The sequence below is a fragment of the Microcebus murinus genome, chromosome 1 (assembly GCF_040939455.1).
Source record: "Microcebus murinus isolate Inina chromosome 1, M.murinus_Inina_mat1.0, whole genome shotgun sequence".
In the NCBI taxonomy this organism is placed as follows: Eukaryota; Metazoa; Chordata; class Mammalia; order Primates; family Cheirogaleidae; genus Microcebus; species Microcebus murinus.
In genome coordinates this window covers 136,000,179-136,012,784 of record NC_134104.1, presented here as the reverse complement: position 1 = coordinate 136,012,784, position 12,606 = coordinate 136,000,179, and the positions used below count along the sequence as shown (strand labels likewise).

Here is a 12,606-nt window from a genome sequence, read left to right as displayed (position 1 = left end):
TTAAAAAAAAAAAGTCTCTGGCAGTTTTGAAATTTTATTTAAAAGACATCTTTAGGCCGGGCGCTGTGGCTCACGCCTGTAATCCTAGCTCTTGGGAGGCCGAGGCGGGCGGATTGCTCAAGGTCAGGAGTTCAAAACCAGCCTGAGCAAGAGCAAGACCCCGTCTCTACTATAAATAGAAAGAAATTAATTGGCCAACTGATATATATATATATAAAAAATTAGCCGGGCATGGTGGCGCATGCCTGTAGTCCCAGCTACTCGGGAGGCTGAGGCAGGAGGATTGCTTGAGCCCAGGAGTTTGAGGTTGCTGTGAGCTAGGCTGACGCCACGGCACTCACTCTAGCCTGGGCAACAAAACGAGACTCTGTCTCAAAAAAAAAAAAAAAAGACATCTTTAAATACTATTTGTTAATTATAAGAAAATAGGACATTAACCTATCTTCTGTCATATTTGTTATAAAACTCTCAGTCTGTCCTACAGCACTATATTTTCATATGCAAAAGCATTCCAAAATTTTTAATTTGCAACTAGTAAAAATCTGCTGGGGTTTTGGGGGTAACATATTCAGCGATAATACACATAATACATAATCATAATGAACATTCATCATCGCTGTGGCAGCTCAGCATCCTGATGCCCTTCCTGGTTTGGGGGAATTTCCAGTTATCTGTTTGGTGTTGAACACGAGACATAATTCTGGCATTATACATGTATTTCACTAGGGGGAAGCAGAGAAAAAATTATTAAAATGTCTCTTCGTGTTTATTTTGTCTTTTAAAAATATAGAAATCAAACTTTACCAATACTTAATATAGCCGTGAACCCTGGGGCCTTTGCCTGGATCCTGTATCAGGTACATGAGGTGTCCCAGGACTGGGGACTCTGACACGTGAAGAGTTGATGGTGCTGCCCTCCTGTCTTCCTTCTTTTTAGAGGATTTCAGTGTGCTGTCATTTATATACTCCTAAGAAAAAAATAGATTTATAGATTATAGTACCCAGCTCTATTTAAACTACTCCTTGGCTGGGCGTGGTGGTTTACGCCTGTAATCCTAGCACTCTGGGCGGCCGAGGCGGGAGGATCGCTCAAAGTCAGGAGTTCGAAACCAGCCTGACCAAGAGCAAGACCCCATCTCCACTAAAAAATAGAAAGAAATTAATTGACCAACTAAAAATATATAGAAAAAATGAGCTGGGCATGGTGGCGCATGCCTGTAGTCCCAGCTACTCCGGAGGCTGAGGCAGGAGGATTGCTTGAGCCCAGGAGTTTGAGGTTGCTGTGACCTAGGCTGATGCCACTCTAGCCTGGGCAACAGAGTGAGACTCTGTCTCAAATAAATAAATAAATAAATAAAAATAAACTACTCCTCAAAAATGGACATATGTCTAGAAAATTTCCCGCAAATAACTGTAGATTGAATACACTATTATCAAATGCAAACATAAATGAAAACCAGAAGATAGCAGAGCTAACTGCTAACTGATAAGGTAGCTTCTTATCAGCTACCTTAAAAGCTTATCAGTTTTGCTAAGAGGTTGGACATAACAATTAAAATGAACAAGAGGACTATTTGATATGTGGAGATAGACTTACATATTATGGGTACGTTTTATTTCAATAGCTAATGGTAGCCTGAAGTCACAATGACTGGCAGGACAGTCTACGTCACATTTAATATGTAAAGGCAAATATGTACAATCTCTCTTTGATATTAAAATTTACAAGGTACTCATTCAGCCTTAAAAATTTTCTCCTAGACTTACGTTTACACGGAAGTTGCTTACTTAAAATCTTTCTCGGGGAAAATTATCAGCTGTGACAGCCATTAAAAATTAGTATTGAAACAAATTTAAGAAATAATCCTTTGAACACTCTGAAAAACCCATATTTTAATGAAGGCTATTCAATCACAGCACTGCCAATAAAAGATTACTTATAGCCATTTTAGAGTATAAGTAAAATATATTACTACTAACAATCATATAAAAATAAACATATAAAACAAATAAAATACAATAATTTCCATTTTCACCTTTATCACATCATTTTTAACACATTGACTGCCACACTAGGAAAAGAAATTTTTCTTGGGGCCACAGTGTTTTATTATGAAAACAAAATAAAAACTTTGAAAACAAAACAATCCTTACTAATTTAATGAAAAATTTATTATTTTTTATTGTGTTCTGTGTATGTTATACACAACTCAGACAGCACTAGAATCAGTTTTTACACTGCAGGCCGCATGAGTTGCATGTGACTCACGATGTGCTTATTGAACTTGTTTCTGAGGATTGAGTCTTTTGTTATTCCATGGGTATTTAGTTACCTGGAGACGACCGAAAAGGGTTTTGCCCAGGGGCCACCTATCATGTAACATATATGCTACAACATGGCAGGGTGAGCTGCCTGCCCAACATGGCTCCCAGGGTAAAGAGATGTGTGAGTTACATATGCTTCACCAAGTCCCGGGGCTCAAAATTAGCGTGAGTTAAATACAACTCATATGGCAGTTAATGTGTTAAAATATATATATACATTTGTGTGTAATTTTTATATATGGTCATACATGATATAACTTCTAAATAAATATGCATAATCAGGAATACTGCTGGCCCACACAATTAGAAATGATGCTCCTTCTTCAAGGAAAAGGTTTATTAATTAGTATATTATATCTACATCAAGTACAAAAGTGTTCTGTATAAACTGCAAAAATAAGATTATTGAACATAACATAATAGAAAATGTAAATTTTAAACAAATAATTACAACCATAAAAGTCAGAACGTATTTTTGTTTTATGGAAATAAAATTCTTCAAGATAGTTTCAATGCTTACATGTTCCAACATCTCATTTTCTATAGAAATCATCTCAGATTTATGTGCTGGTTTTCTTAAGACTTTAAGTAGTTTTGAGCACATTTTAATTTTGAAACTTTGCACTCTCTACTGGCAACCTGGCAAAGTTACACATAACCTTACTGCTAGAAGGGTATTTGGAAATACATCCAGAAAATTATTGCTGCAGCATTTCAATATTGAAATTGCAATACAATTCAGAGGAAATCAATTTAGATTCTAGGAAACAGCTTAAAGATTTCAGTTCCTCAAACACTCATGACCCATCAATATCATATTCTCTATTATATTCATCAGTAGATACAATTGTTACTTTTTATGTAGTTGTAGTATTTCATAGTATTCATATTTCTTTAAATGACATTCTCTCAAACACTGAAACAGGCATGATATTCTTTTAGTATCATAAATATTTCCTTAAAGATGATATTATTGCATGTGATAAAGAACAAAATAATTTAATTTTGAGACTTTGGTTTTGGATCAGAGATAGGTTGTCGGATTCCTAGTCAAAACTGGTCTTCCTACTTTTAGTTTTTGTCTACAACAGAGACGTTCACATCAATGACAAGAAATTTCTTTAACAACAATAATCTATTTTTCATATGAATCATAATTTGTTTTTTAATCCCTGAAGTTATAAGGATTTTATGTCTTTAAAATTTCAGTTTCTGCAACACTTTGTTCATAACACTAATACTTTTCAAAATATGACAAATTAGTATTAACAAATATATAAAAGTTTTTTTTAAGTATACGACTTCTGTTCTAGAATTTATATCTTTATTAATACCATAAAAAAATTCTAAAAGAATTTTTAACCTGCCTCCATATGCGTTTTTAGTAACACAGTGTCATTAACTGTATTTTTGTTACAAATCAACAAAAACTAAACATTTATATTCGGTAGGTGTGTTTCCAATATTCTTCAATTTTGATTGAGATTAAAAAGTATTTGTATCGTTTCTGTAGTATAAAAAATTATTCTGTGTTGTCAAAGAGATTTTTGCTGTCCCATTTCCTCCAAGTTTAAAAAATACACGGAAAGCAGAATATAGGGTATTCTATCATTTTCAATGATCATCTGTTGGAATTTGTTATGTTTCCATGCACATTTATGCTACTATTGTGATTAGAATTTAGATTTCCAAATCTTGTCTTTGTAAGTGATCTGCTAAAATATATATATAATCCTTCTTTAATTGTATAATCGACTAGGCAAAATCATCCCAGCCACAGGGAGAAATACACACTTGAGTTTTGAAACTCACATCTAACAATGATTATCTTCTGTTCTACATGGCTTTGACTGTGTGTATAGAAGCCAGTTTGCACTGGTTGGTGAATAGCGATTGTTAAATATTCAGGAATTTGGGGATCCAGTTATGAAACCATTGGAAGCTTGTAATCCTCCTTACTGAGAATGTTTACATCACAAAAATTGGCAAATGCCACAAATAATCAGAAATTTTCCCCCTTTTTTAAGACAGCCAGTTTACTAGCATACCATTAGTTGTATTCAAAATAATTGAATAATAATGAGTATTGTTCACCTTATTGAGTGATCTCAATGACTCCATCTGCTATAATCTTCATTATTTGGTTTTATATTTATCCTCTAAATAATGTATAATGTTATTTTTGTCATTGATGTTTGTATTATGCATGTGTCTATCATAATGTTATCAAATTTTGCTATGGTTTCTACCAAATGAAGAAAACCTCATTCTTACTAAATTTTATAGATTATTCTCTGAATGCTAAACTATATCACTAAAAAATTAATTACTTATACATTCACAAATAGCATGTTAATATTTTCTCATCTTCAAATAACTTATTTCCTATAATAAAAATTATACTTTTTTTTACAAAACAGATTTTAATTTTAAATACTTAAGAAAATATTATTGGTGCATTTCACTTTACTTCTGTTTTACCAAGATTGGCTGATAAAATCTGCCAATCTTTTTATTCATTCTCTTTATTCAATTGTTTTCTTTCCCCATCCTTGAAGAGTTTGCAAATTAAATAAACTTTTTTCAGGACAATATGTCTTTAAAAAAACAAAAAGTAAAGAGAGATAGAATTTTTTCCACCATTTGGCATAATTTTTGTGTAAGAAGTTTTTAATAACTTCCTGTCTGAGCTTTCTCTTGTCTTAGTTGAGATGGATAATCTTTATAAGAGAGTTCTATTGTTTAATATTCAAATTACATGGACATATAACTAGATCAATAAAAAGCGTATTTCATTTAATGGATTCTACATGTGGTTTTTTTTCTGTGTCTATTTTTTTAAGGAATTAATTCACTCTTATTGACATGGAAGTAGATGATAAACTTAACCATTGCCCCCTTGGTGAAGTGTCTGTACATTCTAGATTCTGTTGAGACCAGCTGTCTCCTTTCCTTTTTATCTCTGACATTCAATGATTAAAATAACTTTCTTTCATTTTATTGTTTAGTGAGTTCACATTGTCAGTTTTTCTGATCTTCATACATTGTTTTTTTAGCTTTCAAATATCTGGGCAGAAATCATGTCATTGTTTAGTACATTTGCCTTAGAATATGTAAAATTGTTAAATTATATTTATGTAATAAGCCATTAAACTTTAAGAGCAATTAAAATTTTATGATAAAATTGGTACAGCAACCAACAAATAATTGCTATAATTAGATTATTTTCTGGTAATATAAACGAATATTACTATGTCATATGAAAATAGTATTGGATTTAAATTGGAAACTCCACAACATCATTTTAGTAAAAGAAACTAATGGCAATGCTATGAACCACAAAATGAAGCACACAATTTAGTTAAATTTTTCCAAATGGGGATTTTTTTTCTTTTTTCTTTTAAGGTATTTTCTAAGGAACACATGAATGAAAAGTGGCTTCCAGTGTTAGAAACATTGTGAATTGTTACGTCAACAAAGTATTTGTTCAACTGGTTCCTTTCCTGATAAGTTAAAGCAAAATATCTATCTATTATTCTATTATGAAAGACATTTTACTTGACTGGGCAGAGAATTGTCTTAATAAATATATAAATGGCCTATCTTTGAAGCCTAAAAATTATAATAAGAATATAAAAATGTTTCAAAATAATAACCATGTCTACAACATGAATGCCATTCTCTTAGTTATCATACCCTTGTAGAGGACGCAGCCCAGGCTTCTATAAGCAGCGACCATGTTCCTTACATTAGAGATGCACTTTCAGAATGTCTGGAGACCACTACACTAGCACAATCTAAGCACTGACAAAGGTTGGCATTACTCTTGCTAATATTAAAAAACAAAATTTAAAGTAGTTAATTTGATCAACCTATTCTTTTGTGATTTCCTCCATTGGTTTTGGTTTCTCTTTTTGCTTATAGATTCTCTCTTTGAGATCATGGCACTAATTATCTATACTTTCTGCTGTTTTTATATTTTAAAACTTTTTAATTTTGTTAAATTTGTTTTGATGCAAAATATATATAATGAATTTCCCCCAAAAGTATTATCTATTGTGTAATCACCCCTTTTAAAAATAATCCTTCTCTACTCATTTCTGATATAATTTTTATCATGATAATTTTTCAGATACTGGAGTCTGTTTCTAGAATATCTGTTTTATCTGTATCTATTAGTTTACCACTATTTTATTCACTACAGCTCTACACATTTTATTATCTGACAAGATGAATCTTTACTCATTATGCTTCAGTTCTCTTTTTTCATAAATTATTTTTGTCCATTTCTTTTTTCAGATATATAACATAGGATTTGAAAGTATGGAGATATATATAGAAAAGATATTCCACAGAGGGAAATAGAAGAAAGGCAAACAGAACATCCACTAAATAGATATCCCTTAGGCCCAAAGCAATGTTTAAAAAAGGAAAACGATCTTTTTTTCTCATCTCTACTATTTTGAAGCTAGATTTGCCTTCGATACTGAATCATCTAGAAAAGAAAATTAAAGAAGGATAAAATGTACACATAGTCTAATGTAAATGCATATAATAATCTTATTACAGCACTTGTTGTTAAATTTGCTTTTTAGCATATGCCCATGTAAATAGAAAGTTTCTGAAAACATTCTGAGAAAGTAAAATTTTATTATAATAATGGTTTTTCCTAAACCTGATATTTGCTTCACACTGCCCTCCACAGAAACTTTTGCTCCCACCCACTTTTGTGAAGTGTCATATATTCTTTTAGTAAACCTGAGTCAAGATTCAAGGAAGCCCCTGATTTTAAAATTGGGAGGTTTTGGCTTAGTTTCATTTTGAGGTTTGGGAGGTTATAGAAACTCAAAGCAAAATGAAAGCTCTTTAAATTCCCAAACCTCCATTTTGTAATAAATATTCTATAAATGCCTCTTGTTATACTCTGAATAAAATTTATAATAAATTAACTTACCTATACATAGATTTTAAAAAATTAATATAATGCTGTAACTATAATATAAAGGAGCAACAGAAAGAAAGAAATTTATAATTTCAATATGTAAATGCTTGTTACAGTCACACTAAAGGTATAGTGAAATTGTTAGATATCTGCACCTCTGTGTAGCAATCACCATGAGCAAGACAGCTACAAATGCAGAATAGTGGGATGTGTAGTTTTGACAGCTCAAAAGCCTAAGTGCAGTGACTTTCAGGAAGTTATGTGATATTCCAAAATGGCAAGCCAATTTTGAGAAAGTTCAGTCTAAACCAAAGTACAATCTTCTCTTGATTTTTATGTAGTTGCACCATTGGAAAAAATCAGTAAAACAAGTTAGAGTCTGGGCTCATCTAATCATACACATCCACTTTCCCAATGCATTTTAGAAATACTATAAATTCTTGACATTCCTAAGACATAGGTCTTCATGGGCCACCAAATGTGACATTCCCAGTATCACAATGGGACATAAAAGACTGAATCACCATGATTATCCCATGTATGTCAGACAGACAGGAGTGAGCACAGATAAGAAAAAAGGAGATGGGTAGAAGACCACTCCAGATGGGCTCTCAAACCTAAATTCCAAAACATGCAGGGAAAATCAACCCTAGCAAATACACCCAACAGAACTAACACTTAGAAGATAAAGTCACACACATACACACACATACCAGAATATAAATGAATAGAAGAATCTGGAAATAATTTCAAGTCATCCTCAGTTAGATTTGTAGCTTAATAAATAAAATATTTCCACTTACTAAAGTCTTCCAATTTTTAATGGGATATTTCCGATTAAGATCATGTATATAGAATAAGTGCTGCATAACCTGAGCTTGATTTTTATTGGAGTATTTTTTTTCTTTTGAATTAAGTCAGTCACACATGCCACGCAAGTGGGGATAAAATTTATTTTAAACCAAATATTTGAACTTTTAACTAACAAATTAAATGTCAAAAAATTATAGCCTTCTAGAAGTTCAAAATCAGAGTTCAAAAGTTCAAAATCACTCTGTCTAATGTTCATCTTAATCAGAATCTCGAATCTCTCCCTCTTGTCCATGACACTGCCTAGCCAACTCCCAGTGAAATCACTGCTTCTGGAGCCAGCATTCCATTTCTGAACTAACTGTAAAGAAGTTTTTGTTACACGAATTCAGAACCTGACAAAGAGCAAAGTGAGGCAATGAACCCTGGAAGAAATCGAGTTTGAATCCTGGCTCTGCCACTCAACAACTGTATGCACTTGGGCAAATCACTTAACTTCTTTGCACCTCCATTTCTTCACTTGGTAAATGGTGGTGATAAAAATAGCATCCATGCTCTGGGTTGTTGTGAGAATCAAGAATTAACTGGTGTGAGGCCGGGCGCTGTGGCTCACGCCTGTAATCCTAGCTCTTGGGAGGCCGAGGCGGGCGGATTGCTCAAGGTCAGGAGTTCAAAACCAGCCTGAGCAAGAGCGAGACCCCGTCTCTACTATAAATAGAAAGAAATTAATTGGCCAACTGATATATATATATAAAAAAATTAGCCGGGCATGGTGGCGCATGCCTGTAGTCCCAGCTACCCGGGAGGCTGAGGCAGGAGGATCACTCGAGCCCAGGAGTTTGAGGTTGCTGTGAGCTAGGCTGACGCCACGGCACTCACTCTAGCCTGGACAACAAAGCGAGACTCTGTCTCAAAAAAAAAAAAAAAGAATTAACTGGTGTGAAGTACTTTAGACCACGCCTGGAAGACAGTAAGCACTACCTAAAGGTGAGCAGTAGCTCTACTTGAGTCTGGAGTATCCCTTTTGAATACTAAGAGAAACTGCAGGTGTCTCACCTAAGGATACCAGATCCTTGTACCATTTCTCATATTGTGTGATTGTTATTACCTTTCCATCCTTATCAGCCTCCAATTTGTCAAGACTCTTGAAAAGTGGATTCCCAGGTTGAATTCATATTTCATGTCTTCTGGCCTGCACAAAATAGAATGTATTCATGCAGCGACTTATAGTCAATGCCACTCTATTTCTATTAATGTGTTTAAAAAAGATTGTTTGTACTGGGAGTTTGAATCTCAGTTGACAAAATGAGAAATTTTCATTATTTTTCTTCCTCTATTTCTCTATAAATGAATTCAGTTTATACTGATAAGTTCCTGTGCTATTGGGTGGCAGAGACCTAATCTGAGTTCATTCACATTTAGCTTCTCCCAGAGTTGTATCAGAATTCTGGTGCCATAGATCTACAGCATTCACAGCATCAAGGTTTTAGGGATGGTGTGGGAGAGAGCATGGGGTTGTCAGCAGGTGTGTACACTGTCATCCACTCAGATGTCCTGGTTCCCTTCTAGACTTTGCTCAGTGGTTATTGGCAGGGCAGTGCCATCATACAGCCTCCTTACACTCCACTCTGTTGTTCCCATCATCAAGGCCTCTTTAAGAACCTGGTTGTCCTCAGGATCATGCCTGTGCCAGGTAAAAATCTGTGGTGCACTGCTCTGAGGTGTGGAAAACTCTGCTGTGTGTTCAGGCCCTAGAACCATCTCCTGCAGCAATGTCATGCCACAGCACGAGAAACTCTGTGAAGCTCATGCCACATAGCCAACAGTTAGGCTTCTTCATCAGGCTAGCGCCTGCACCTACCCCCAGCTCCAAGCACCACTCAAACACAGAGACACAGGTCTCCACTGCTCTCCTACCTCCAATGCATCCAGTTTCCTCAGCCCTCAGCCAACCCCTATTACCCTAGAAGCCACTGGGTCTCAGGTGTCCCCTGTGAATCTCTCCAGCCTTCAGGATGGGGAATCTTTGTTCATCTCTGTGAGGAGATATTGACTTTGATTCATCATGTATTCTTCTAATAGGCCTAGGCTCTTTTGAAAAAATGGAAGTTATGGGCTTTACCACATTTTAAAGTTTACTTTCTTTTCTATGGCACCTTCTTTCCCAAAAAAAGAAGGCAAAATACCTAGCTCCTCAAATCGGGGGTAGAGAAAAGGAAGGAGAGAGTTAAGAGTAACAAGAAACACGAGAGAAAAAAATATCAGAATTGTAAAATGTCTTACCTTATTATTTTTTTTTTTTTTTGGTGCTAGACAATCAAATTGAGTCAATTTTATGATGAGATAAGAAATGTTTTCGCAGCAACTACTTCATGCCTAGCATTGTGTGCAAGGAACACAAAGATGAACAAGACACAGGCCTTACTCTCAAGAAACTCACTCTCTTGTCACTCAAGTAGGTCTCATCCTCTCCATTTCCTCTCCTTCCACTTTATTTTAGATTTTGTAATTTTTCAGCTGTATTATTATAAGTTCATCACCTGTCTCCCTGATTCAAATCTCTTGACTTCCAGTTTTCCATGCCTTCAACTCATTCTCACACTTTCTACTAAAGCATAAATCTAATCATATCCTTTTGCTTAAAATGTTATAATATTATAATTATCTTCAGGACAAAATGCCAAGCATGGTGCTTAGTGCTTAAAAATATTATTTCCTTTAGTTCTGAAAACAATTGTATCAGGTAGCTATTGTGGTATCAATTTTACAAACAAAAAAACCAAAGGCTTACAAATCTTAAACCATCCTGACCAAGTCCACAGAGCTGGGAGAACCAGGACTCAAATAAGCTATCCAGGCAGGGCGCAGTGGCTCATGCCTGTAATCTTAGCACTTTTGGGAAGCCAAGGTGGAGGTTCGCTGGAAGCCATGAGTTCGAGACCAGCCTGAACAAGAGGGCAAGACCCCATCTCTACAAAAAATGGAAAGATTAGCCAGGCATGTTGGTGCATACCTATAGTCCCAGCTACTCAGAAGGCTAAGAGGATCACCCAACCTCAAGAATTTGAGGTTGCAGTGAGCTATAATGATGCCACTGCACTCTAGCTTCAGCAACAGAGCAAGACCCTGCCTCAAAAAAAAGAAAGAAAGTTGCCTCTAGATCCACTGCTTTTAGTATTAATGTTCTAGTCTCCTTAATCAGTTTCACATCTTACATTTAGGATTCTTCTGGAGTAAGACTACTCCTACAATACTATATTACTACTGTCATACCATTACTACAGTAAGTAACAATACTACTTTGGATTACATGTCCTTATTCATCATCAATATAAACAAGGAAGGAGGAAGAAGACACTTACCTAGCTGGCCAAGTCAGTCAATCAAATGAGCCTTGCAGTCTGTGGATGACAAATTTTGAGCCAAATTACCCTTGCATATAATATATGGCATACAAAGCCTTAAAGATAAAATACTAAGTGACCTGTTCCAGTTCATGCACCACATTATTGTGAAAGTGGAATGGAAATTCAAGTCTCCTGAATCCTATGTTCACAAACCATAATGCAGTGCACAAAGCCACTAATCCAAATGAACAGAAATCTTTTAATAAGTTAGCCCAGTCTAATAGGCAACTTAACATTTTTTAAAGTTTTAAAACATGTCAATTAATCACATATTTAGGAAGCATGTGGTATAGCTAAACGGCGATTCACAGGCAAACCTCAAAAACACCAAAGTCGCTTATGACTGTAAAACCTCACTCAAGTTTTTTCCCAAGTGGTTTCAACATTCAGTTGGAAGAGTGGCAGTTGGACTTAATGGTTTTATTTTCTCACTTTTCTTCAGAAACCAATCCATTTCACTACTGCAGTGCTTTCCAACTTTTCAAAACCCATGACCCCTTTGGATAAACCTGAAAATCTCATGACACCATTCCCTCCACTCCTACCCTGACCAGTGAGCTTTGTGTGTGCACAAAACAAATTCTACTTCCTGCATATAATGTCAGATAAAAACAAACTATTGCATTTAATTTTTTAAGTTATCATAAGAAAAGAGATGGTTTGCTTTTCAAATATAAAGACATATTTTAATACTTTTTCCTCAAATTACATATCATCCTCTCCTCACACCACATCTTGGCCCTCCCAGCTGCTAAACCAACTGTATGCTTCCACTTGTCAATTTGTAATCTATTCTCATGCGATATTGAAGTTCAGCTTAAGGCTCTAAATGGGTCTACAATTGTCCAAATATTTAGAATAATTGTCATTCATAAAAGAGTTCCCAGCTAAAAAAGAACCAAGCAATAGACATGAAATTCTCAGACTCACAGTATATTTAAGTGCTTAGAGCCCTAAGAGATGATTTGGCCTCATGCTTTCCACCCCAGACCTACAGAATCTGAATTTCTGGGCCTATGGCCTAGGAATCTGCATTATATAATAAGAAAAGCACCCTAGCTGATTCTAATAACCACCTGGATTAGGGAACCAGTTAATCCTATTCCAGTATTTGACAGGAGA

At 35.0% G+C, this 12,606-nt stretch overlaps 1 long non-coding RNA gene across 1 annotated transcript; it reads right to left on the bottom strand.

Annotated features, from left to right (window-relative positions):
- Positions 1–392: 392 nt before the first annotated feature.
- Positions 393–11,741, bottom strand: LOC142861323 (uncharacterized). The gene is made up of 3 exons (XR_012912638.1): positions 11,440–11,741; positions 9,186–9,269; positions 393–722 (listed from the first exon to the last, which is right to left on the bottom strand). It is a non-coding gene; the product is annotated as an uncharacterized LOC142861323 (long non-coding RNA).
- Positions 11,742–12,606: the final 865 nt, after the last annotated feature.